The sequence below is a fragment of the Pogona vitticeps genome, chromosome 4, assembly GCF_051106095.1.
Source record: "Pogona vitticeps strain Pit_001003342236 chromosome 4, PviZW2.1, whole genome shotgun sequence".
Lineage (NCBI taxonomy): Eukaryota > Metazoa > Chordata > Lepidosauria > Squamata > Agamidae > Pogona > Pogona vitticeps.
Window position 1 is genome coordinate 28818341 of NC_135786.1, and position 26581 is coordinate 28844921.

Consider the following 26581-nt stretch of genomic DNA (forward strand, 5'->3'; position numbering starts at 1 on the left):
GTACAGCGGTTTAACCACTGCGCCACGAGGCTCATTAAGAATTGATCAGGGAAAGCAAGCTATATCTACTGCAGTTCCAACAGCAATCTAGACCCACTGAGATCCTTAGAGGCTTTAAACTGTGGTAAAAAAAACACATGAATTTGGGCAAAAAAAATCTAAAGGAAAAGTGGTAGCCATCTTAGTCTCCTGCATCAAAAGCAACAGAGTCTCATGGAATCTTAAAAACTAGCAAGGGTCTTTGTTTTGTTGTTAAGTAGAACAACCCATGCATCTGATTAAAATAGGCTGCAGTACCCAAAACCTTATGGCCCATAAAACATATTCTGTGTATTAGGAGCTATAAAAATTTAAGGTGGCACTTTGAGCAAAGGGCTTTAAATCCTGTGGACTAAGGTTAAGATACATCATTTTATTCTTGTCACACTGCATTTATCCTCTGAAAATTACTAGCAAGGGAGAGTGGTAAAATCAAAAGTGTTAAACAAGGACCCAAGAATCCAATTTCAAGTCATCACTTGGCCATAAGGCCCATTGGGTCAGTCTTATTCTTTCAGCCTACCTTAAATCTCATGACTAGTGTGAGAATAAGGAGGAGAAAACATCAAGTACACCTTGAGCTCACTGGGGGGGGGGGGAAGACTGTAAATGTAATAATGATAACAGCTGTTAGTAGGACTGTGTGAGGTAGCAGACATGGTGTGAAAGGAGGAATTATTACAGTATGAACCAGCACTGAAAATGTTCCCAAGTAGCGTTATAAAAGAAACAGCTCTGCTCATTTAAAGACCTGAATCAAGATCTCAGCAATTATTTCTGAAACTCCACTGAAATCAATGTGATTCATTCCCTAGTAGCTGCACATAGGATTTGCAGCCTAAATATTACTTTCCTGCCAACAATGAGGTCATCCATTCAGTGCTAACCGCAACTAAATTATAAAAGCTTTGTTTTTAGGACATAGTTGCAAACAGTTCAATACTCGGGAATAAAACGAGGCATTCCCCCCCCCCCCCATACACTTGGAATCCCTAATACAACAGAATCAAGGTTCAGATGCAGAAACATGAACTGCCAGGTCAAAAGAAGCGGTGAGTGGAGGATCCAGGAGCTTGCTATCCCTCTCTCAACAGGCTTTGCAGCTGAAAAGAACGGCAAAATAGTGATGAAGAAAGTCAATTCTTCCCTGGTATGAACATATGGTCAAGTGCCCTTCCAATATTTCTTTTGGATTCTAACTAGAACCAACACAAAGTGATGGGTAGAAAAGACCCAAATGAATGGGGAAGAGGAAAAAGAAGCCCATTGCTATATCTCATTACCAATATTAATCAACTCATCAATGCCAGAAAGCCTAAGTCTGAGCAGCCCATGTTTTACGTGTCAAATGTCCCGGGTCCAATCCTTGGCATTTCCAGGAAAGGCTGGGAATTTTGGAGAACCGCTACCAGTCAGTATCAACAAAACTTGCCTAGATGGACATCTTCCTGTGGTCCTATGTTACCACTCAACTTGATGTTCTTTAGTCGTTTAGTCATGTCCAACTCTTTGTGACCCCATGGACCAGAGCACGCCAGACTCTCCTGTCTTCCACTGCCTCCCAGAGTTGAGTCAAATCCATGTTGGTAGCTTTTATGACACTGTCCAACCATCTCGTCCTCTGTCATCCCCTTCTCCTCTTGCCTTCACACTTTCCGGACATCAGGGTGTTTTCCAGGGAGTCTTCTCTTCTCATGAGATGGCCAAAGTATTGGAGCCTCAGCTTCAGGGTCTGTCCTTCCAGTGAGCATGCAGGGTTGATTTCCTTCAGAATTTATAGGTTTGTTCTCCTTGCAGTCCAGTGGACTCTCAAGAGCCTCCTACAGCACCACAATTCAAAAGCATCAATTCTTCAGCAGTCAGCTTTCTTTATAGTCCAGCTCTCACTTACATACATCACTACAGGAAAAACCATAGTTTTGACTAAACACTGAACTACTGTTTGTCAGTTATTACAATGAACTACTGTTTGTCAATTATTACAATTATTTTTCTGCCTCCTGGGCTCCAAAGCCTGACCCGATTCTGAAATAACTTTTTTTCATGCAATGATCAATGTTTGTACTTCATCTTTTTCTGTTTTCTCTTCCCCCCCCCTCCACTGACTACACACCCTGCTCGCTGAGGCAAACAAGTGCACAATATTACACCAACTGATGTAACCCTCTAATCATCTGAGAAAGTGGGCTGAAGTCCACAGAAGGTAAGAACCACCGAGGTAGTTCTTAACATGCTACAAAACTGCTTGCTGCTTCCCCCAAAATTATGTGCATAGTGAACATAAATAAATAACGAAAGAGACATTTGAAAGTGGAATGCATTACCTCCTGGGCTGTGGCTTTTCTGACTGTTAACCAAGAGTTAATCTCTCATACATTTTGCTACAAATCCCTCCTGCTACATTTCTATTTTCATTTTGTAGTCCAGTGATGCCAATTAACAAACTCTTTCATGGCTCACCAGATACTATTAGAATGCCACTCCCATCAGTCCTAGTCCTCATACTCAGTGATAAGGGGCAATGGGAATAGCAGCGTAACAACACCTGGACAACCTCCAGTTTACCACTCTTTTACTGGAATAGTGTGTGATGCACTTGTATTAGTTTCATTTCCCAAGTCAGCTTCTTGGGAGAAAGCAGTTTTCAAATTTCTTTTAGAATCTGACAATATAAAAGAGTAATATGAGGCAGCAGTTGGAACATGCTGAATGAGAATCTGATTCAGAGGACTTTCCATGGGGAAGGGAAGACTGAGTCATCACTGGACAGCTCAATGGCTTGAGGACCAGGCTGTGGAACCAAAGGTTAGGAGTTTGGTTCTCCATCGTGCCTTCTTGGCTAAGGCTGGACTTCATGATCTATAGGATCCCTGCCTGCTCTGCAGTTCTAAGATTATTATCATGTAAAATGAGAAATGTAAATAAATAAATTGGTGAAGCCATAATGTGGATGCAGAAACCTACAGTATTTAAATGTTCTGCTACAGAAGATCTGCCTGCTGTATGGGATGCTTAAGTGAATCTATAAACCACATGTGCATTGGGTTTCCCCCCGAAGCAATACATTCTTAATGTCTAGAGCACAGATGTTTAGGGTCTGTGAAAGAGAATCATTTCGCAGCAAAGGAAACTGAGGCAAAGATTGAGTGGCATGACCCGGGCACATGCACTGTGTGTATGTACACACACAATTTTCACATTGCAAATAAAAGCCAAAATATGGTCAAAAACATATTAGTTCCTCTTTCTAGGCAATTACTGTATATAGAGATAGAGCACTGTGCCCCTAGCTCTGGAAGGAAAGATACAGGACTGAGAAGAAAATATTCTGTGGTTTTACTCTCTGTTATATGAAATGGCTAGCTGCAAAATATGTTCTGGCTTTGAAATAAAAAAAGCCTGCTCTGTTTTATTCTGATGCTTCCTCCCTAGCAAGGGGGAAAAAACCTGCAATGCTTGAAACAACTCTTTACAAAACATTTCATCGTTTGGAGATTGTATGAAAGAGTCGATTTCTGGAAAAAGGAATGTATCTTTGTATGTGACTCACCCAACAGTACTCTGTACAGAGGGAAGCATCCATGTTAAAAGATGCGCACAGAGAACAGAGACAGAATTGACAGAGCCCCTCATTTAGGAGGGCAGAAATGTGTGGAAGCAGAGACAGAGGTGGGAATTCAAAGAGCTCTCAAAGCAGCTGAACTTCTACCTCTTAGCAACATGGAGGAGGGAGGTGAAATCGTGTATGCACACATGCACATGCACACATATTCTCCACATCGGAACAACCTTGGCTACAAAGACTTCTTTCCAACCCCATTTCGTGTCTTGGGGTGATCTCTGTAAAATAGGCAAAGAGCTCATTCTTTTGCTTTTTGTGTGTGAACCCCCACCCAGCCCCCAGGAAACAAGGGAGCCTTGATGGCTAAACACCATTCAGACATCCTCAAGAAAAGAAGCATTCAAAATCAAACAAAACAGACAAGTTTTAAAAATCTAGCAGGATTCTTCTCCAGCCTCTAAAGAAAAATCCCAATATGGAGGTTGCAAAATCCTGGAGGATGAAGAGCTATTTTTCCTTTTCTAGCTCGAAAGATAGAGAGCTGCTAATCATTCCATGTCCTCTCCGTTGCTTTGTATCAAAAGTATGCTGGATGCATACCTGAATCCAGTAAGAGGGCAAAAGTACTCAGATGCCTCCTTTGTGGAGAAAGGGTATTGCCAAAATTCTCATTTTTCTGCCAACTCCACCCTCTCCTGCAAGCAGTTACACTAAATATTATTCCAAACATACTGTGCTGTTCCTCAAAACTATTAACAGTGTGCAGCCTGTGGGTCTCATAAATGATATCCAACTTCCTTTTCTCTCTCCCCTTCCAAACCATTCAGCAAGAAGAACTGTTCCAGGGAACTTCGAAGCTTGCTCCTGACTCAGCCTAGTAATGCCTAATGCAGTTATTACCTTTTTTGTGCTATCCTGTAAGATGTTTCTGAGGTATTAGCATGGTTTCCTGTAAGGGTTATGCATGTGCTTGTTTGTTTTATTAACCAAATGTCAACATTAAGAAGAACTCAGAGATACTAAAGGGCTACATAGTCCAGGTCTAGGTACATTCTAGGGGTTCAGGGTCCATGTGTCCATGCTCAGGATCTTCTGAAATTCGTTCATTTCTTTGGTTGCTTAAGATGTGTTAGGGAGGATTAAGAACTTAGACAGTTCAGTGGTTTAGGTATCCGGCTGCAAAACTAGAGGTTGGGAGTTTGATTCTCCACTGTGCCTCCTTGATTAAGACTTGAGGATCCATAGAGTTCCTTCCAGCTCTGGAGTTCTAGGATTATTGCTATACAGTGGTACCTTGACTTAAGAACTTAATCCGCATTGGGACTGCGTTCTTAAATCGAAATGTTCTTAAGTCGAAGCACCATTTCCCATAGGAATGCATTGAAAACCATTTAATCCGTATCTGCTGTTTTTTGTTCTTAAATCAAGGCACTGTTCTTAAGTCGAAGCATTAGTTCTCATAGGAACTAATGTAAAGCTGGTTAATCCTATCTACCACCAGGGGGTGAATTTGTTTAAATTTTTTCTTCTTTTGACCTAAGGTGAACTTAGGTCAAAAAAAGGGCAGGAAAGGTTTTTTTTTTCTTTCTTTTTTTTTAGTTCTTAAGTCAAGGCTCCGTTCTCAAGTCGAAACAACTTTTTGCAAACAGAGCCATTCTTAAATCGAGTCGTTCTTATGTAGGGATGTTCTCAAGTCGAGGTACCACTGTGTAAGGGGGATGGCATGCCGGAATAGGGCCTTCTCGGCTGTTGCCCCCCCCCCCAATTTTGGAACGCCCTCTCTCAACCCACCTGGCTCCAACACTTCTGGCTTTTCGGTGCCAGATAATGACCTTTCTGTTAAGCCACGATTTTAAATAAATAGTATCCTTTAGCTGGCTTAATGAGCAGCAGGATTTATTAATATTAATGATTGTTTTTAATATAGGGTAGTATTATAATATTATTGCCTATTTTTAATTGTTTTAATGTTTTTAAAGTTTTAATATTGATAATGGCACGGCTAAAAAATCTTGTAAATAAAATAAAATAAATAAATAAATCAAAATTGTTTGACAACTGGCACATAGGAAGAATGCATTCTATGAATACTCCTGGCCAAAGAGACATCTTCCTTTCAAAGGGGAGGCCACTCGGGAGTATGAAATGATAAGTAAGAGGGGAAGCTAGAAGGAACATGCAATGATATTTGGGTAATGGTACGTAAAGATAAAAGCATGACAGGTGGAAACAAACAGATCATAGAAAGAATCAGAAGATTATCAATTTTAATTTGGCCCACACATCAGTTTACAAAGATTTTGTTTCTTTCCTTTTGAAAGAAACAGCGCTTTCAGCTTTGGGTAACCCAGTGAGACACATGCTTAATAGATTTTAACTCCTACCCTATTCCATATACTGTACCTACACAGTGTTGTTAACACAGAAAAACTAATAGAAGCAGTCAATAGTGTAAACTAGATAAGAGTATGGAAAAATCTATGCACCAAGCAGATTTCTTTTTAATTTTCACTTCCTACTCTAATATTAGTTCCACTTGACACAAAACATGACAACATAAAGGTGGAAAGCACATACATTTCTCATCATATGTCATCATTAAGCCACTCTTTATTCATACGTGGATAACCACAGCAAGCTTTTTACAGTAAAAGGTTCAGCAGCACGAAATTTTCATCTCAAAAAGAGGCATAGAGGAAATAGCGATATGAAGCTTCCTTGATGTAACAAATACTGAAGAAAAGCTTAATGAAAATTTTTCTATCTGAAAACACTTTAAAAGCAGTAGCAGCTTCTTAAGCAACACTGATGAATACAGAACCAAGTGTCCTGTGGTTTGTGATGGTCTACTGATCAATCAGTTTAAAATATCAGTTCAATCAGATCAATCAGTTTAAATATCAGTTTAAAAAAAGACAGTTCCTACCCTCAGGTTTCCAATCTAAAAGACCAGACACAGTAGGATTAGCATGGGAGGAAGGAGGAAAAAACAAGCAAATTTTGTCATGGGTTCTGTGGGAGAAAGTAAGAGGCAGCATATTCATCATCCTTACTGCTCTGTTACCTAAGGCAACTAAACTCATTCAGGCTGCTAGCAAGACCAGCTCTCTGTGTACCATAAAGTTTGTGGTTCAGTATGGGTTTCCTGTTCCTAGGATATGCTCCAGGTATAAGGGTACCTTTGATAAAGAGATCTCAGGAGGGTCCCCTTCTTAATTCGGTCCCTGATGTTTGGTCCCTGGTTGGAGGCAACCATGATATCAGCAGCACAGGATGATAGAGACTAACTGCCATTTCAATGTCCCCCAAAGACCTCCATGCCATGCCACTTCAGAAGCATTGTAGAAAAATCAATATAGCAGCTGTGTGAAATGTATAATCACTGGACAAGGCAGGCTGGACCCTCCTGGTGGCTGCTAATATCATCTTAGTTTGTTTCAAATCTTACATACTTGAGAAATGGCCTCAGACAAGCCACTCACCTGTCATTCTGTGCCGTCCATGAGTTATTTGGGCATATCTGTTGTTGTAAAGTTCCTTTCCTCGATCAAGTGGTGATTCAAACCCTATTCTCCAGACTTCTAGTCTGTCACTCTATCCTCTACACCAGAGGTCCCCAACCTCCGGTCCGCAGCCCAGTGCCTGCCCGTGGCCTGAGCCGGACTGGGCCGCCGAAACAGACCTCCAGCCCCACCCCCTGCACAGCCTGCTTGCACCTGAGTTCACGCTCCAGCATGCCTGTGCAAGCATTGTGCCACTGTTGCGCATGCGCACCTGTGCAAGAAAGAGAGTGCTTGTTCATGCATGCGCGTGAGCGCAGGGGGTGCCCCGCCTTCCCCAGCTGGTCCGTGGACCGAAAAAGGTTGGGGACCGCTGCTCTACACCAAACTGGGTATCTCTATTTTGGTCTACAACTCCAAAAATCCCTCAGTCGGAATGCAGAATGACCATCTATTTAGGGGGCGTGTGTTTGTGTGTGGGGGCCTTCACATGCATGCACACACATGCTTGCGCACTCAGTGCTAGCCTGCAAGCACTTTTTATTTCATTTTTAAATATATATTTTTTATTTTATTATTCTCAGAAAGAACTCACCTGCAAAGGAAATTCTACTAGGGTGGAAAGGAAGTCAAGAGCAGATGTGGAGCACTCGGCCAAACACCACCCTTACCACACCAAGTTACACACATTAACCCAAGCTAGCAATTGCCTTTCAGTGCACTTAAGTGGCAACAATCAACCTCTTTATTAAACCATAAAGCAACTTCACTTAGTAGATCTTAAAGCTACTGTTTCTTAGAAATAAACCCAGCAGTTGCCACCAAGAGAAGCAATTTGTGAAGGGCCAGGATGGTGGCTGGTTACAATGTGCAAGAAGGGCAACCAGCCAACTTCTGTTTGACTTTCGTACAACTTATTAATTAGCACATGACACAGTTCAGAAACCCCATGCCGATCTCGGCTCTGCCATTCAGACTGTCCATTTTCAGAATGACCCAGTTTCCTTCCCAGGAGCTCGGGAGGAAAAAAAAAAAACAAGAAAATAACAGTCCAGTTCTGCTTTTTGCACAAACTGGTTAGTCTAATTATAGCACAGCGACAATGTTCACTTACCTGTGAAGCAGCAGAGGCCACTGTTGCTCACAAAGCATTGCATCTGCATTCTCTCTCCCTCTCTCTCTCCCTCTCTAACAGTACTGCAGCTCTCTACGTTTCCATGACCTCAGCACTTCCGCTTCTTGAGATGTGCTGAGAACATCCCACAAGCTATGAAGCGCAACCAGAAGTGTGGAGATGAGAAAACTATCTACCTCCGTAGCCAAGGCAAGTAACAGAAAGAGATGGAGAAAGAGACAGGCAGAGGAAGACAGAAGGCAGAGGAAGCCATTTTATAGCAACTCTAGCTACTGTCTGAAAAACTCCATCAAAAAAGGAGATTGCTTTTTTAAAATGTGAAAAGCTAAGGCATTTCTATCTTTTCCTCAGTTAGCAGGAATCAAATCCACAGTTGTTACTAGCATCTGAGAGAAAAGTACAGCTTATGATCCCCTACACTGTCTGCATCCTGAAATATTCCATCTGTATTTTATTTCTCTTCTTGATATTCCTTTCCATACATACTATGAGGTCAATGGTGTCCTTTGCTTGTTTACGGCATGGAAAGCATTGTGCCTCAGCCTTAAATTTCCACGCAAACTACAGCACTTAAACAGGACAGGATTCCAACATCTTTCCGTCCTACAATAACTGCCCCTTCTTGCTCCAGAGTCTTACATTACAGAACACAGTCCCCTGTTTGTAAGATTGTCAGAAGACAGTATCCCATGAAGGTGTCCTTTTTTTTTGGAAGACCACCCAAGCTGAAGTCTACTTTAGAGATATAAAGCAGGAGAAGAAAGATTAGGGAGCTTGGAGTTGCCCACTGAAGTCTGTACATGGACAGCAGGTATGTAGATAACAGATGTACTATAAATCTATTAGAATCAAAGTTTTTTCCCAACATCCCCCCCCCCAAATTTTTTTTTCCATTTCTACATCTAAGATTATATGTGCAGCTTATATACAAATTAGAGCTCTTGCTTACTGGCAGTAGCTAAATATTCATTCTTTTTTTTTTCCAGCTTCACATTGTTTTTTTTTCCCACTCTGGAATTCAGGTACAGAGGATTTCCTCAGGGTAAAAATCTGCAGCTCTATTTTGGGCACATTAGATCTGTTTTCTCCTCTTCTACTGTATGACCGTCATGTTCTTTTGGGATGGTTTTTCTTTGCAATACTTAGTAAGACAACACATCTATTGACGCAGGATTGTATTGTAGGGACTTCAACTAGCCTTGTGGTGCAGTGGGTTAAACTGCAGTATTGCAGTCAAGACTCTGCTCATGACATGTCCTTGATCCCGATAAACTCAGGTACTTCACTCAAGGTTGACGGGTGCAGAGCAATGTATAGTCTGCATAACAAAATTGTAAATTGTCCAGAGAGTGTATTAAGTGTTATGGTATGATATATAAGCAGCACACTTTGCTTTGCTTTAATATATCTCACTTAAATATTTCCTGATGGTGTGATGTTTCAGTTCTCTGACAGTGAGCTGAACCCAAACACTGATTATTCTACTTAATAATAGCAGTACATTTTAATAATAAATGGTAAGCCTTTTCACCATTCCCTTCATCTGAGAGCATCCTGGGACTGTGCAGCTTGCCCAAGGCCACACAGGCTGGCTCTACTTACAGGAAGCATATAGGGAATTGAACACCTAACCTCTGGCTCTGCAGCCAGATACCTAGACAACAGAGCTATCCAGTCAGCCCTTGTAGTTCATTGTAATGCCATCAACACGAAATACCCTTTTGAAAAGTAAAGGTCCAAATTTTAAAGACACATGTCCACATGTTTAATGTGCCATTAACTATCCAATTATGCAGATGCCAGACCACATTTATGCTTTCGATCTAGAAATACAATCCTGACACAAGACTGTAAAACAGGAGGGTAAAGTTAGAGAATTGTCAAGTAAAGTATCGTATTTTCCCGTGTATATTACATCCCCATGTATAAGATGCCCCCAGTTTTCTAATCCAAAATTAAGAAAAATAAGTGGGGCTTAGCAAGTGTAGGGGAAAAGGGATCAAAGCGCTGCAGGATCGCTTTGATCCCTGCTTTCCCCTCCACTTGTTTTTGTTCTCTCCTCAGCTTACTTCCGTGTATAAGATGACCCTCAATTTTTAGTCTAAAGATTTTAGACAAAAGTATAGTCTTACACACGGAAAAATACGGTAGTTAGACACTGATTTGGAGGAATGGGGGAACAGGCAGACAGTTCCAAGGAAATAGCAAAAGCAATACAAGTTGTTTGGTAGCATTCACACTAACTTAGATAAGGCTTATATTCCCCTTTACAGCTTCCCCCAGAGAATCATAGGACCTAAGGAGATTGGCAAGGCATTCTGTTACAGAACCCAAGAGTCTTGTAGTTAGACATGTCTGGGTATTAAGCTGAGGAAAGTTACAACAGCTGAAATCCTGTTGCACAGTTATGCAAACAATTAAAGTGAATATTTGGAAATGAATTGCCATAAGTTCAAAAATCTCCATAAATACTGTTTGCTGCATACTGACTTGTACAAGTCTGTCAGCAACCAATAATGTCTAATGCAGACTTCTTTACACAAATTTGCTTCCAAAAGTTATGCCGTTTGCATAAATACACAACAGGATTTCAGCCAAAAAGTTATCCAGTAAGCTGTGGCAAAATAAAAATTATATGCAGTTACTTTCTTCTGGGGACACTCTGGGATTCTGCATTTTTTTCCAGGTTCACAGAGACTTAATCTCCACCCCAGGTAATCAAATGCCTGACTTCTGGCTCTGCAACTGGGTGCTCTGACTCACTGAGCTATCCAGCCATATAAAAAAGAGCCTATTTAAAAAGTAACAGCCCTGTCACCATCCAGGGCAACCACTCCCTGTGCCTAGGCACTGTGTGCTAGAGACACTGAAAACAGCAAACCTGCTATATCTAAAAAGGTCTGGTTCTGATCTGTATTTGGATGACACGTAGTGCTGATACCTGATGCAAAATTCTTTCAAATTCCATCAAGGAAGGAAGGTCGCACCTGCTGACTTCTTAAACAATATAGGGGAGGAGAACCTGGTAAAATTCCTACCCAGGGACCCCAGAGGCCATAAAGCAACTTTGTGAAAGCTTTTTTATGGTTAAAAAAAATATTGGTTTCAAAATGTTAAGGATGCTGCATTTGGGCTTCTGGAGAGGTGCACATGATACCCATGCCATACTTTTCCTGCCCCTGTGCAAATAAAAAGATATCAACAAAGCATTTTTTGCTTTGAAACAACATGAAAAGGGGGGGAGGCATAACGGAGAAACAAGAGTGATAATTCAGCATGCTTAGCCCAAGGTTTCAAATAAAATAAAATAAAGTATCATTTTAATGGAGGGGGACCCAATTGAGGCAGTCCAGTCAGAACTGAGCATGATCAGTAACAGCAAGAAGCCTCAGAATGGTGAGTGTCAGAAAAGAATAAATATATGACGGGAGAGTGAATTGGCTAGCTTGAATCCTTAATGGTTTACACATATCTCAGACGAAGGCATGGTTGGTTGCCTGGAAGGAACTCTAGATAAAGGCACTCCTACCAGGAGCTGATGGTATACTGCAAAATTGTGTTTAAATGCATATTCTGTTCCTCTCACAGCAAGATTAGATAGATAAGTGATCTATCAGTCTGGAACTGAAAAAGATCACCCGGAAAAATAAGGCTGCAGTTTCTAAATCTTCAGGGAACTCAGTAAGTGAGAACACCACTAACCTCCAGGAGAGGAGAAAGGATGTTACCAGCATTTTCAGAGTGAGTTTTGCACAATCAAAAAATAGAAATAGAAACAATGCCTGTAGAAGGATCCATTAGCTTGCAGGGGCTTATGAAATGCTAATTCCAACTGAGCCAATAATTATAAGAATTTGTAATTTATCTGTCATCTTAGTTAGAGGCCTTTTCTTTAAACTTTGAGAGGAAAAGCAAAGGAAAAAGGAAAGCAGAATGAATATAGTTTTGCTCAGTCCCCTACTAGTTTATCATTAGTATCCTGGAAAAAGAGATTAGGGGGTGGGGGTAGGGAATGCATGCCATATGGTTAAATAAAACACGATGTTCCCTGAGATATAAGACAAGTTTCAGGAAAGAGAGGCTGGTGGGAAAGACACGTTTTTCCCTTTCCCAGTCTGAAAAAGCTTTTCCAACTCACTCTATGACAATAAAGCATATACGACTATCAGCCTGGAAGCTGGATGGGGAATTAGATACACCATTGACCCAGAGCTCTGCTTTACTTTACTCAGGATTTTGTTTTTTCGAGAACTTGTTAAATTTCTGACACAACAAACAATGACAGCTTCCATTTAAGGGCTAGAACAGGCCCTGAACGTCTTCTCCTAGAGATGGGACAAAGCTAACAACCAAACAGGAACTTGGTTGAAAATCTCTAATTCATTGATTTGGATCGGTTTGGGTTCATCTAAAGCCAAACTTCCCCAAACCAATAAATATTTGGACAATCCAATTAACTTCCTGGTTTGTTCCCCCACCAGCCTGCTCCCACCCTCATCCGACTGCTCCTCCCTACCTTTTCCTGCTGTTACCTCTTCCACCTCTGCTGCCATCTTGCAAAGCAGCCAGCTCTCACAGGCCAGCGGCCTCTGTGCATGTCCCCGCCTCTCAGCTGAGAGGCAGAGTTATGAATAGAGGCAGCCTGTCCAGATTAAAAAATACTGATAACATTACGTATTATTATTATTATTATTGGTTGTTGTGGGTTTTTCGGGCTTCTTGGCCATGTTCTGAAAGTGGTTCTTCCTAACGTTTCGCCAGTCTCTGGCCGGCATCTTCAGAGGACATCAAACTATGCTCTGGGTAGGCTTGAGAGTGGGTGGAGTATTTATGGCTGTGAGAAGGCTAGTTTGTGAGATAGGCTATTGTCCTGATCAGGAGATGGTTGATTAGTGTGTTTTGTTGTGGCTGTATTGTTTTGATAAGGAGGGGAGATTATCTGTCCCTGTGGTTGATGGGTGTCATTAGCTGGTTGTTGATGGAACGCCTACTCCCACCAAGATCTACCCGTATCACTCGATTGAGTCAGGAGGTGAGGCTGAGGAGCCTGACGCCGAGGGAGGCCCAAAAGGAAAAAACAAGAAATCAGGCCTTCTCGGCGGTGATTCCTCGCCTCTGGAACAACCTCCCTCCAGAGATTTGTGCGGCCCTGTCGCTGGGTATTTTTAAGACCCAACTAAAAACTTGGATGTTTAAGCAGGCCTTCCCTCCAAATAATACTTAATTCTTCTTTCTCTATTTATCCTTAGTCATCTTGCTATCTTGAAGTATCTGTTTATTGTTTATTGCCTATTGTCTATTGCTTTGTATTTTTTATTTTGCTATATGTATATATTTTTTGTATTTTTATTTGTCTGTAAGCCGCCTAGAGTGGTCACAATGACCAGATAGGTGGGGTACAAATAAAATAAAATAAAATAAAATAAAATAAAATAAAATAAAATAAAATAAAATAAATAAATAAATAAATAAATAAATAAATAAATAAATAAATAAATAAATAGATAGATAGATAAATAGATAGATAAATAGATAAATAGATAAATAAATAAATAATATGGTCACTTTTGCTTCCAGATAAAGTTTGGGCTTGATTTCCTCTAGGACCCACTTGTTTGTTCTTCTGGCAATACAGAGTATCCACAGAGCTCTCCTACAACACCGTATTTCAAATTAATTATCAACATACTATTCACCAATGTAGTATTCATCAATGTTTTAACCATGGAAAAATTACAACTTTCTATGAAGGACTGAACCTGTAATTTGAAAGTCACCCGAATTGATTGTTCTAACTACAAAAATATCACTTTTGGTTTAAAGATGGTGAAACATGTAAGAGAAAGGCTACTAACTATGTTGAAATAATTTGATTTTTTAAAATATATTTATATATTTATTATTTGTAAAGAAAGTTCTAGCCTGCCGATAAGATCTTGCAAGTCCTCGAAAACAAGAGTCGGTGACTCTGTGTACCATCATCAACCCAGCAATTAAAAGCCATTAAACAATTCACAGCAATGATACTTTCCGTGAATCCTTCAGGAACCTACAAAAAGTTGCAGGCCTTCAAAGTGAAGAACCAAGATGAGGAGAGCCCTGAAACAGAGTGTTTTAGCAGAAAAATATTAGTAAAAAGAAGTGTCACAGAAGTGAACAAATGCAAGGAGCATTTTATAGTCACTGCCATTTTTATTGAAATAAACAGGATTTCTTTCTGGAAATGATGAAACAATTACTCCAACAGTATCTCTCAATTACTTGATTTTCGAGGAAATAAATCCACTTAGCTTGCTTCAAATCACAGTCATGACTCTTCAAAAAAATACGAGCGTGGTGGCCCAAATTTGTCTTAGAAAACCCAATTGATACAGAAATGTAACAACAAAAACTGGCTTTTGGAGATAACATATTATGTTCTGGCTACTACAAAGATTTTTGCTTGCAACAAAACCATCTATGTCAACACTTTCTGTTCTCATTCAGGTGAATCAGCTGCAGAATGTTTCAGTGACTAAAAGCATTTATCATACATGATTTTTTCCTGAGTTTGATGAAGAAAATACAACAAACTTTTGATAAATCTTTGTTGTTGTTGTTCTGTGCTGTCAAGTCAGAATCAGCTTATAGCAACTAGACATGGGAACAAATAAAAAAATGAATCATGGTATTTGTAAGAAATCACTGGTTCATTGAATATTCATCCCTTCGCATTTGTCATTTCTGAAGACCTCCATAAATGTGAAGGGATGAATACTTGCCCATTTGTATTCATCCCCATAGGCAGAGAGAAAAGACTCAGCTGCCAGAATAGTGACTTCCATTCAGGCAGCCTAGCCTTCTCCCTCTGCCTATGGGTCTGCCAAAAAGCTGATCAACGGGCCCGTAGGCAGATGGAACGGGCTCGTCCGCACTAAGGGAAGCCACCACCACCACCTTTGAAAAGATGACGATGGTGGCAGAGGCCACCGGTAGCGGTGGAGGCCGTGGTGAGGATTATGGAGGTGGTGGTGATGGAGGTAGACAAGGTAAAGAGGCAATGGGGGCAGTGGGAAGGGGGGGGAGGCTGTGAGGTGGGGGGGCTTAAATTTTTCTTTCTAAAAAAATTCCAATGAATCGATTCATGGTTTGTCAGTCAACCACGGGGACATTTATGGTTCATTTATGCTTCAATGACAAACTGCCATTTTGGCAGTTCATCCCCATCTCTAATAGTGATCCTAACAAGGCTTTCAGGGTAAATGAGATATTTAAGGAGTGGTTTTTCCAGTTCCACTCCCCCAGTCAGTCTCCATGGCTGAGCAGGGATTTGAACCCTGCTCTCCAAAGTCCTAGCCCACTATACCATACTGGGCATCAGTAAATCTTCACATCACCTTAATTTCAGAGGGGAAAAAACACCAGAAGCTATAACTCTGTAATCTTTTGGTGCTGTTTTTCACCTCTCTCTCTAAAATAGTGTACAGTATTGTGACCCACTCATACAGAAAGCTTTCTTAAATGTTTATAAAGCATTTTTACAAGACTACAGAAGCAAATATTTTACAAAGTTAAGGACTGCACAAGGAAGTTATACAAATTGTTCTCAACATCATTCTCTTCAAATGCTTATTATGCTGATTATGGTAGAACTACAATGCGCTCTTCCTCTATGTTTAAACATGATCCTTATTTTTCTTTTTGTATTGGTGTTGTCATTGTACAAAGTTTAAAACAGTTATTTTTTTGGAAAACAAGTTCTGCATCAGCATTTAGCCACATCCACAGAGTAAAATATGTTTGACATCATTTGGTATTCCTTCATTCACTATGTCCTTCACATCCTTCCCCCCCCTTGAAATAAACAAAAACATGTCTTTAATTTAATTCCACAGCCCATTGTCTAAGTCAACATTCTCTCTCCATGGAGAAGGAGTGAGAAGAAAGACCATTGGCTCTCCCTTTCCCTAGCCCGGTCTTCTCCACTGGACATGGGGAATTCATAGCCTGGTATTTCCTAGAAAATATTCCACCTAGAACTTTCTGGCTGCCCCATCTAACAAAACTGGCTCACTCTATGGCTGGAAGTGAGTCCTTTTAGCATGGTGTGGAAATCATGCAGGGGGCCCAGGCCCCTCCCAACTCCCTAAAGGACCCCGTTGAAATACAAAATGTGCACAAAATGTCTGCTTCAGAAGCAGCCATTTTGCTGTAAAATCATGTGTAGGGCCTTCCTGGGCTACACTGTCTTTCCATTCATTGGGATGTTGATGTGGTCCCCAAAGACTGAAAATTGATCTCTAGCTCTTCAGAGCTTGATAACTTCTTTATTATAGTATTAGTATTATACAACACATCCAGAAAAATATCCAGAAGTTTAAAAAAAGACTTTCCTGTAACCTCACGAGTGGCAAAAAGATGGCTGCTTTCCAACGCTGCTGGAGCCTAAGCAGGAAGCTACAGTTGAAGATTGTATATCCACTTTAGGTGCAATCATCACACAAGCTTTAGTGCAGGTGTGAATATATCACAGCAAACAAAGTATGTAGCCGTGCAAAGTGTTTTGACATGGCTTGGTATTTAAAGGGCAATTAAGATGACATACCTTTACAAAAGAACTGTTCTTGGCACAAGAGTAAACTCCTAGAATCAGTTTATTGACTTGGAGAATGAAGTGTTTCTCTGTATTATTATTATCTGTAATTATCTGGATGTAATTTGAAAAAAAATTGAGCTAGTGCATGCTTGCATGGAAAACACCTGTATAAACATGGATTAACACAGAATGCCTGAACTTTTGGACTCTTCTTAGTTATGTGATCAGAAGCTTGTCTTTATGTGTTCTTGTATTTTAAAGTTTACTGGTATACCAGCAGGACCACTTTGTCACAGTACACACAATTTCTTAATCCAATGAGGTGTAATAGTGGACTAGGATTTGGAAGACGCTGATCTAAGTGTCCAGTAACTTTAGGATTGACATTCTTTCCCCCACAAAGTTGTGGGAAGGATAAAGTGGGGAAGCAGACTGCCATGTATGTGCCCTTGAGCTCACTGGAGGCACAGAGACATGTATCTAACTAATACATAAATAATAAGCAAAACATAGCACAAGTCAGCTGGGTCAGAGGATCCAGAGTGCTAATCACATTTGCTTTGGATCTGGGAATGATGGTGATGGACTGGCCCATGTTGCTTTCTACTCCCCAAATGAATCATTCATTAAAACATCTCCAAATGTATTTCAAAGTTGTCTGCTGCACTGCTGGGCATGAGCAGAAGGGGAGCTGGCAAACTGCCACAGAATGTTCCATAAAATGGCATGCCAGACCTTAAGAGCAGGTGTTCTGGAACCACTATTTCCTGCCTTGGGCAATGGAAATCATAATCCTTGTAATCTCGGAGCTAAGTAATTGGTGTACTCTTAACAGCTCATGCCAAATACCAAAGGCAAGTGTCCAAATGCTATTAACACCTGTTGGGAGCTTCCCAGTGGCTGTCAGTGTTAAAAGGCAAGGGAGGGAAAAAAAACAATCTCAAACATCCCTTCTACTCATGAAACTATACGAACAGGTTCACAGGATAAATCTGAAGAAAGTGATCTGCCCACACTCTTCAAGGAACCCAGAAACTGCTAACCAGCCATGAGTTTTGATTTATGGACATTGTTTATAAGAGTCAATACATTTTCTATATTAGGAGCTGCCACCTTGCTGTAGGGGGAGGAGAGGAGAACTCTCTGCCAGCTTCAACTGGCTCTCAGCCAGCTTCAACAACTTCTCCCCCTCCCCAAAGCCCCATCCTCTCAGAAAGGAGACAGAATAAAATTGGGAACCAGGGTGTCTACACCTGGAAAGCTAGCTCCTCAGTACCCCCCACCAATCACCTTTCTTAACTTAGAACTCAAACAACTTGAAGCACCAAGCTCAGTCTTGTGGTTTTGTTTCTCCCTCAAAAATGCTGGTGGGAACTGAAGCACACTGACAGTCAGATCAAAAACATGCTAAAGCACATTACCTAATCTTGTCTTGTTTTCTAACAGGTCACTGAAAGGTAATTCACAAGTCTGATTGCTAAGACACATATTTCTAATTGTAGGAAACCCACTTAATCTCCAGTTTGGCCCTGAGCTAGTATTTTTGGAGTCCAGACTTCAGGAGTCAACTGGTTTCTCAAAGCATTGGTTGAGGGAGCAATGTAGCCAGTAGAGGCTTCAGCTAGGAAGTCAGTGACATTAAGAGGAATAGTCAGCCCAACCAAATCAGCAGGAATGTTGACAAGCCTTTGGATCCAAGTCCTGAGTTAGAGTCCAAGTTTTGATACCAAGGGCTGGTAGGTTCTGAATCAGGAATTAAGTCTGAGTCACTGGGAAAAAAAACACTGAGTTGAGTCCATGTCAAGTCATCATGCATCTTAAGTCTGACTTGACAGCAAGTCCCTGACTTGAGTCTCCATCCCTGCAAACCAGTTCCCTTCCCCTTCTATGACAAATTCTCACACAACACTAGCAGTATTTGAATTAAATGATAATATTGCATGTTATTGTTTAATCATGTAATCTATTTCTCCTAGAAGTACTGTGCCTTGCAAGAGGCTAGCATGCTGCTACAACTTCTTCTGGGGCAATCAGGTCAGGCAACACTTCATCCAAATCATATAGAAACAGCTTTGGATTCAGATAAAAGGAAGTGCAAGGAATTTTCCTTCCATCAAGGAAGAGAAATTGCCTAGATCAGATACTGGGCTCTATTTCAACGCTGCCTTGATTTATAAACAGATTAGAGAAAGCAGCTCTAAACAGATTCTCTCACCCCTCGACTCTGTAGTGGCTTCATCCATAACCATGCTTTTCAAACATACATATTTTCCTTTCTGTTTTCATCATGATTAAGCTATCATTGCTGGACTGGCCCTAGTACTATTTAACTAGAAAGGAAGATGCTCCCAGAGGTCATCAAAAATTAATCACTTATGGACAACCTCATGGCGTGGTACTGTTGAGCAGGTAGAACTTCCAACTGCCAGAGTTTCAATGCCTTATGTAAAATAAAATGCTGTCATTCTGTAGGCTTGTATTCCTAGTCTCATCTTCCCTAGAAAAACAGTGTGAATTTGTATGAAGAAATGCAAGCATCCAGAGAATGATTCTGGACATGAGCATTACTAATGAGCAAATACACTGCACGTTAGTTAGAAGCTAAAGCTATAGACCCATTACTAATAGAAAATTTCTTACATTTATAATGTGGTCTTCAATCCCATAGTTCCAGTGCTCTTTTGGCAGCAAATGTTTTTTAATTAGGAAGAAAGCAGTGTGTTGCAGAGCAAACGAAGAAAACCATTTGACCCAAAGCCAAGCACTGATGTATGAAATGTGCCTTCATATGGAGAACAGAAGAATGATCTGAACACTGTGGTGAGACTCCCCAAAGTACTTTCTTAAATCAAGGACAGAAACAGCATTCTACTGTCTCAAAGATAAGAACCATCTGAGAAGGCTGTTAAATCATCATCATCATCATCATCATCATCAGATTTTTTTTGAGAGAGGAGTAGAATATACTGTAGAAACAATAAGACCTGGAACAATGTAGGAGCCAGTAAATCATCTGGAAGCACCATCTTTCACAGCACTGGTAATACTATCTGGATATTAGAGGTCCTTGATCTACTGAATGTGAGGCCATGTCATGACCAAAGAGTCTAGAAGTAACTCAAGAGAAGTTACTGGTGCTTTCAAAGGAGGCTACTTGCCTTGAAGAGCTAGAAATCCCCAAGCCCATGAAACCAAAGGCCCCTGGGCCCAGAGAAACACTGGTGCCCCCTTTCCTAGCTGAAACATCAGGACAACACATGACCTCTTTAACCTCTGCAGACAGCATGTTTACACCAACAGTATACAGTGGTGCCTCACTTTACGATTGCCCCGCATTACAATGAATCCGCTGAACGACAATCTTTTGCGATCGCAATTACGATCGCAATTAAAATGGCTCCCCGCTGTGTTTAGGGATGGATTCCTCGCTATACAGGCAGTGAAAATGGCCACCGTATGGAGGATCTTCGCTGGACTGTGAGTTTTTACCCCATTGGAATGCACTGAATGGGTTTCAATGCATTTCAATGGGTTTTTTCACTTTACAATGTTTTCGCTTAATGGCGATTTTCCTGGAACGGATTATCGTCGTTAAGCGAGGCACCACTGTACTCAGTGTGAACACTTAGAGAGGCAGGAATGCGAAGCTCATCAAAAGCCTGTCACGTTAGGCTTTCCCACCTTGTATGAAGAGAATTTACTCTCTTCTCATACAATATCCTGCTGTCTGTGGTGTGTCTGGCAGCTCAAAAAGAATGAAAGGCCTCCGTTGCACTCAGAGCTTGTGGCAAATCGTTACCCATAAGTGTGCTACTGTTTGAGTGTAATATTTATTTCCAAACGACTGTCAATCATTGTCCTATTCTTCATGCATTGTTCTTTAAAGAGAGTAATGCAAAGTAACCTGTTAGGCCGGTGAGGCAATGCTGTTCTGAAAAGGCAACAATGAATAGCTAGCAGGCTTCTCTAGCAAAAGAAAGAAAAGCAAAAGGCAGCCCTGCACGCTCCAGCTTAACCTCAGGCGTTCATCAGCTCACTTGGAGCTCTCCCAGGTCCTGCAGCCTCTTGCCTTGGTTCCTGTTTGAGGAGCGTCTGAACATGATAAGGAACACCACCATTACTAGACCCTTGTTGACAGCTTGAGATGAACCTCTAGAACCAGTTTGCCTGGGGGGGGGGGGGAGAGAGAGGCAGCCACTGAAAGATAGCTGCTATCTTTTAGCTAGATTTGTGTGTGCTGCTGCTGGTGGGTCAACTGGGGAAAGCAAGATACTGGAAACTCAAGATACTCAAACTGACTTTTCAGTCCTCTTCTGATGTTCTCAATTCTCACACACAACATCTGCCAAAAGGCATGGTGCTTCATCTCCCAGAGAACTGCTCATCATATAATGAAAGCTTCACATGAATTTGCTTGAGAAATGGGTGATCTCGGGAGCAATAAATCTACAATTCAAGCTGTTCCCTTGACAGTTACAATAACCTTGTTCCAGATAATAAAACCATCACATAGTGAAAAATTATCACTTTAATTTTCTGGCTGATATTGGGTAGTCTAGAAAGAGTCCTCGTTTCTGCTTGAACTTCTGTTTAGTATCAAGGGAGAAATACTGGAGAGGAAAACTTACTTTAAATTTTTAATGCAAACTATTAAGAAACATTTGTAACAACTTCTTTTCCCCATTACTTTCCATTTCTTTTCCAGGGAGATCTTTCAGTGCACCACTTTTCCCTCTTTTTCTTTCCATAACACGTTGAAAAGCTTAATTCCACACTGGAATTTTGGCATATTTTCAGTTGCATCTACCACCATCCTTTTCTAAAGGAATATGTGCCAAGTGTTCACCTCAGCAGCAGCAGTACAAAGAAAATTTATTGTTTTGGCACAGTGCTAAGTAAAAACCCACAATCTGTGAGATTTAGTCTGTGAAAAGAAGGTATACAAGTCCTGCAAATCTGCACACCATAATCTCCTTCCACAAGTTGGATATCATGTCTCATGTTTGTCAATGATGTGGAACTGTAGTCCAGATGTGACCTCCAGATGTAGCAAACCTGGACCACAAACTTGATCTTCTGTTATGTCCCATCACAGATCAGAGATAAGCTATTTGAAGCCTGGCAAACTGTTACATGGAACAGAGCTATGCTTTGCGCATCTGAAAGCTGTTGCACTCACGTTTATTCCTAAGTAGACATTCTTAGAGCTTAGCTAGAACTTTGTTTGATGGAAAATGCTGAATTCATAATTATATCTGGTCCTGACCCATTTGCTTTGGTCGCTCCACTGCTAGAATGTGGCACTGAAATTTCTTCACAAAATCCAGGTTGGCTTTTAGACTGAAAATAATTGTCCATTAATACTGTACAATCTGTTATTTTCATGCATTTAGAACCCTCCCTCCCAAAATGACTATTCAGATGCCTCTGGGAATCCTGGAAGCAGGCCATTCTGAAGATAGAACACATATAGGCCTCCTTGCTCTCTTGGAAATCTTACACATTGATAACAAATAATGATATTAGATAGCCATTTTTTTAATGCCTCACTATACAACGTGGGGCTGGACATGTTCATGTTCTACCTCCCTTCTCTCACACAGGCATCCCTCCTTACCTGAGCTTCTTCCAAACAGAGTAATTCTATTTGTCATCCTGAAAGTGGCAGATTAACTTCTTAGCGCTGGCCGACAGCTGACTTGTCAATAATTGGCAAAGGTCCAAAAGCTGGCTTTTCTAAATCATAAGATGAGTCTTGCCCGGGGCCCTTTAATATTTTGTGCCGATCACGGCATCTTCCAACAACAACATACAATCTGGAAAGCACAACACAGCAGCAATGTGGCCTTAAAGGCCCAGGTGGAATACAGATCCTCTGGTATAGGAGCTTCAAAGTCTTCCATGTAAAAGGAAAAAAAAAAAAAACAGTGCTTAGGATCAAAAACCCATGTGAACTGTACTCCCCTTCCTTGTGCACAAGGACCTACATCTTCTACGACAACATTTTCAGTTAAAAGAGCTTACTAAATGAAGCGGCTTCTTTAATCTGTGCTCCTATCCGTGGCTGGTGTAATTGAGCTGTGCTGCTGGAATGACACTTAAGCCCCGGGAAAAGGAATCCTGAAGCTGCAGCAGCTGCAGCAGTTCTCCTTTACAAGATGCAATAGATCTGGGGAAGCAGTAATCCTTGTTGCCTAGGCCAGCTTTTGTTTAGTTCTGCACCTTTGCTGGTACCTAAGAGAATGCAGTGTTGAGCTCTGCAATGTCCATTCCATGATGGAGCTTTCCCACAAGTGTTCAAGGTCGGACGTGTATTTGTCATTGTTGTTATGTGCCATCAAGGCCACTTCTGACTGATAGTGACCCTTTGAATTAGTGACCTCCACACAGTCCCATCAAAGTCTGCTTTTTCTTGCAAACTAAAGGCAGTGGCTTCCTTTATTGATTCAATCTAGCCGGTGTTCTTTTCCAACCACTTCCACCTTCTCCAAGCATTACTGCCTTTTCCTGTGAGCAAGACTCTCTCCTGGTGTGCCCCAAGTATGATAGCTGCAGTTTAGTCATTTTAGTTTATTTTAGATAATAAGCATATCATTATTATCCTTAAAGAAAACAAGGTTCATCATATTATCTCAGACTCCATTTTCTAAGCTGAGCACTGCTCTTTCCTGTTTATTACTTGTTAAATATCTATCTTCTCTTCATTTTATCTTGATCAGAGAATATATTCCCTTAGATATTTTGTCATCCCAAATCTAGGTCTAAACTGACTTCTTGGACCTAACAGAAATAACTCTTGCTTTACTCTTTTTGTTGGTCTTTTTCTATTTCTTTGCTATTATGCTACAACTCAACGATCAACTTGCTGATTTGACTCTACGTTCAACTTGCTGAAAAGCTGTATTTAGGATTCTGACCCTATTTTAAGTTCTACTTGTGTTTCATTCACAATTTTGTGTTCAAGTAGCATCTACATCAACGTATATGTATGTTGATGCATGTCTCAGTTTCCTCACTTATCACCTCCTCCTGAATTATTTTGCAGCTGCTGACGGGACAGGTACTGTCAGAAAGCTGACTGGGAATCTCTTTTTTTGTAATCATAGAACATGGAATTATCACATGGAACATGGAAAATGCCATCCCACTGTGACAAGAACTACAAAACCTCTGCTTTAGCAAGGAAATGATCCAAGTCATTTACATAAGCAGGAGTAAAAGACAGATCATTTTCTTGCTGAAGCAGAGGTACTTTACATCACAGCTATTTGCAAACCTAGCAACAAACAGCCTTCAGTATAGGAATCAAGTGAAGAGAAGCAACAAGACATGATCACAAGGGACTGAAGCATAGTTCAAAGATATTGGCTACCATGAGAAAGGCATGCTCTGGTGCTAAAGCAGTAGGAGTGCTTATGTTTTGCTCTTAGTTAGTCTCTAGTCAGAGTAACTATTCCTGAACATTCCCAGAAATCAAGTTTTCATCAAACTTACTTTGCTTCAATAGTGCTGAAATGAAATGCCTGCGGTGTTTAAAAATCACAACATGCATTTAGTTGTGTAGAGTTTGATTTTGCAACATGCAACTTGCAGAGCTGTGTACACCTAAAGACATAACCAGTTCTGTAATGGTGAATTCTAAGTTTTAGGCAATCATCATGAGAGTTCCAGTAGGTGGAAGTCCAAGGAAATTTCAGAAATGCAGGCAATTCTGCTGATCCATATCCACAAATCACTTCTATCAGTTTTCCTCTCCTTCTTCTTTCCTCTTCCTTCTTTCATACAGCTAATAAATCTTAGAGGGTAGCAGATGATGTAACTGTCCCAGCTAATCTAAAAGACCCTGAGAAACTTGGTTCTATTAAAGTCACTGCCCACTGCTGCCCATAGGGATGGAGGTAGCATTTGACCTTGCAGGATCCTAAGTTTATTTTTGCAATGTGCCCAAACAGATACACTATTGTACTGATACACAACATGCAGAGAAAGGATGCTAATACAGCACTAGCTAGATCCCCCTCAAAAAAAAAATCGGCATGGTTATGTCACTAAGCACACTATTGAAGCCCTTGCACCAGGTCTGCATTCCTATCTTTTCTTTATAATATCTCAGAGAACATAATATAAGTAATAGAAATCATAATCTCCTAAATGGGCTCCAGTGCACAGATGCCAAAAAGATTGGCCAATGTGTACAGTAGGGTGCAACGACTTTGTGACATGCATTGCGTTTTGTCCAACATCACAAGGAAAACACAGTTGTTGCGTGTTTCTCTTTCATAATATTTAGCTATGCCAAAACACTAGTTGCAGAATCTTTCACCACACAACTACCATCTGTCAGTTGATTTCACCTGTACTAAATTTACAGGCATTCTCCCTGAGTATTTTAAAGCAACAAGATGAAAATAAACATATTATCATTATTATCCTTAAACAAAACAAATCTGGTCTCAGATTCCATTCTCTAAGCTTAGGACTTCCACTCTTCCTTGTTTATTGATTTCTGATCTCAGATTCTGGTCTCAGATTCCATTCTCTAAGCTTAGGACTTCCACTCTTCCTTTATTGATTTCTAAATAACTATTTTATTTCTTCCTACAAAAGGAAAGGACAAAGTGGTTCTCTCTCATCCATTTTACCCTCACAATGGTTACCCAGTCATATGTGGGGTTGCCACTATACCACTGGGACCTTTTCCAGAAAAAGCAGGTGCTGAGTTACTGAGGTATAGCCACTCTTTTGGAGCTATAGCCTGTCTAGCTCCAGGTATGAAACTGAATAAAGCTTAGATCATAATCTCTTTATTTCATATCAGTAAACAGCATGTGTACCACATGTGACGTCTATAAGGAGAAAACTGGCAGAAACGTTATCAGCGTCCCTGCAAAATGAACCTTCCCTGTCTTTTTTCCATTTCAGAAACAGCTAGGCAAAAGTCTTGAAATAATAACAATCTTGCATGCTTTCTAACACTGCATATCAGTGGGTGGGAGGCTTTTAGGACCTAAGGGGATTCTCTTTTCCCTATGGCTTGCCCCTCCCCTCTTCCTGTTTGTTTGTTTGTTTGTTTGTTTGTTTCACTTCCTTTATTAGTCTCTCTCTCTCTCTCTCTCTCTCTCTCTGCCCCCTTTTCTCCTGACCTCCAAGAATGTAGCAAGCATGGAATATGTCTTTTTCACGTGTGGGGCTTCCAGTTTTCCTATTTTAATCCTGATTGTAACTAGGAGTGACAACTATAAGTAAAGACACCTTTTCTTTTCCACTTAAAATGCTTCAGAGTAATTTTTAAAATATAAAGTGCTAGTCATTGTGAAAAGGGGTAGACTGCGGAGATTGAAGCTATTCTCTCACACTTTCTCTCTGCAGTTGTTTTTGTACCTCATAATCTGCTAACTATAAAAGGAATTAATAAACTTTCCTTTTAACTGAACAGCAGGTACCAGAAATTGCTTCATACAAATGTGTTTTATTTCAGTATCCAAGCTGAGCCCTTTCTGTTACTAGTGCTAGATCACCAGACAACAATTAGATGATACAGTTCAACTCTAGGGAAAGTGAAGGAACATTTGAAATTTCATCATATGTAAACTCTCGAAGACATGACTCGCAGTCCTTCTGGAAATGGCTCCCACACAATTTCTGGTTAGCAAGAATGGAGGCTAAGGCTGCCCTTTAAAACAATGAAGTTTCCACTGATGTTGGAGGTACGGAATACCCCAAAAGCCCACCTGCTCACACAATAGATCACTGTGCAAAAGGCTTCTACC

At 40.7% G+C, this 26581-nt stretch overlaps 1 protein-coding gene across 4 annotated transcripts in view; it reads right to left on the reverse strand.

Moving 5' to 3' along the window:
* The window catches only part of PPP1R16B (protein phosphatase 1 regulatory subunit 16B), a 145174-nt gene that overhangs the window by 99495 nt on the left and 19098 nt on the right, over positions 1-26581 (reverse strand). Inside the window, exon 1 of one of the 4 annotated variants that reach the window (XM_020798433.3) lies at positions 8216-8335. The exons of 2 other annotated variants lie outside the window; for them this stretch is intronic. The gene's annotated coding sequence lies outside the window, so the exon portion shown is untranslated. Of the gene's footprint in view, positions 1-8215; positions 8336-26581 lie in introns of those variants that run through there. One more of the 4 variants, XM_078393143.1, reaches the window with a different exon arrangement.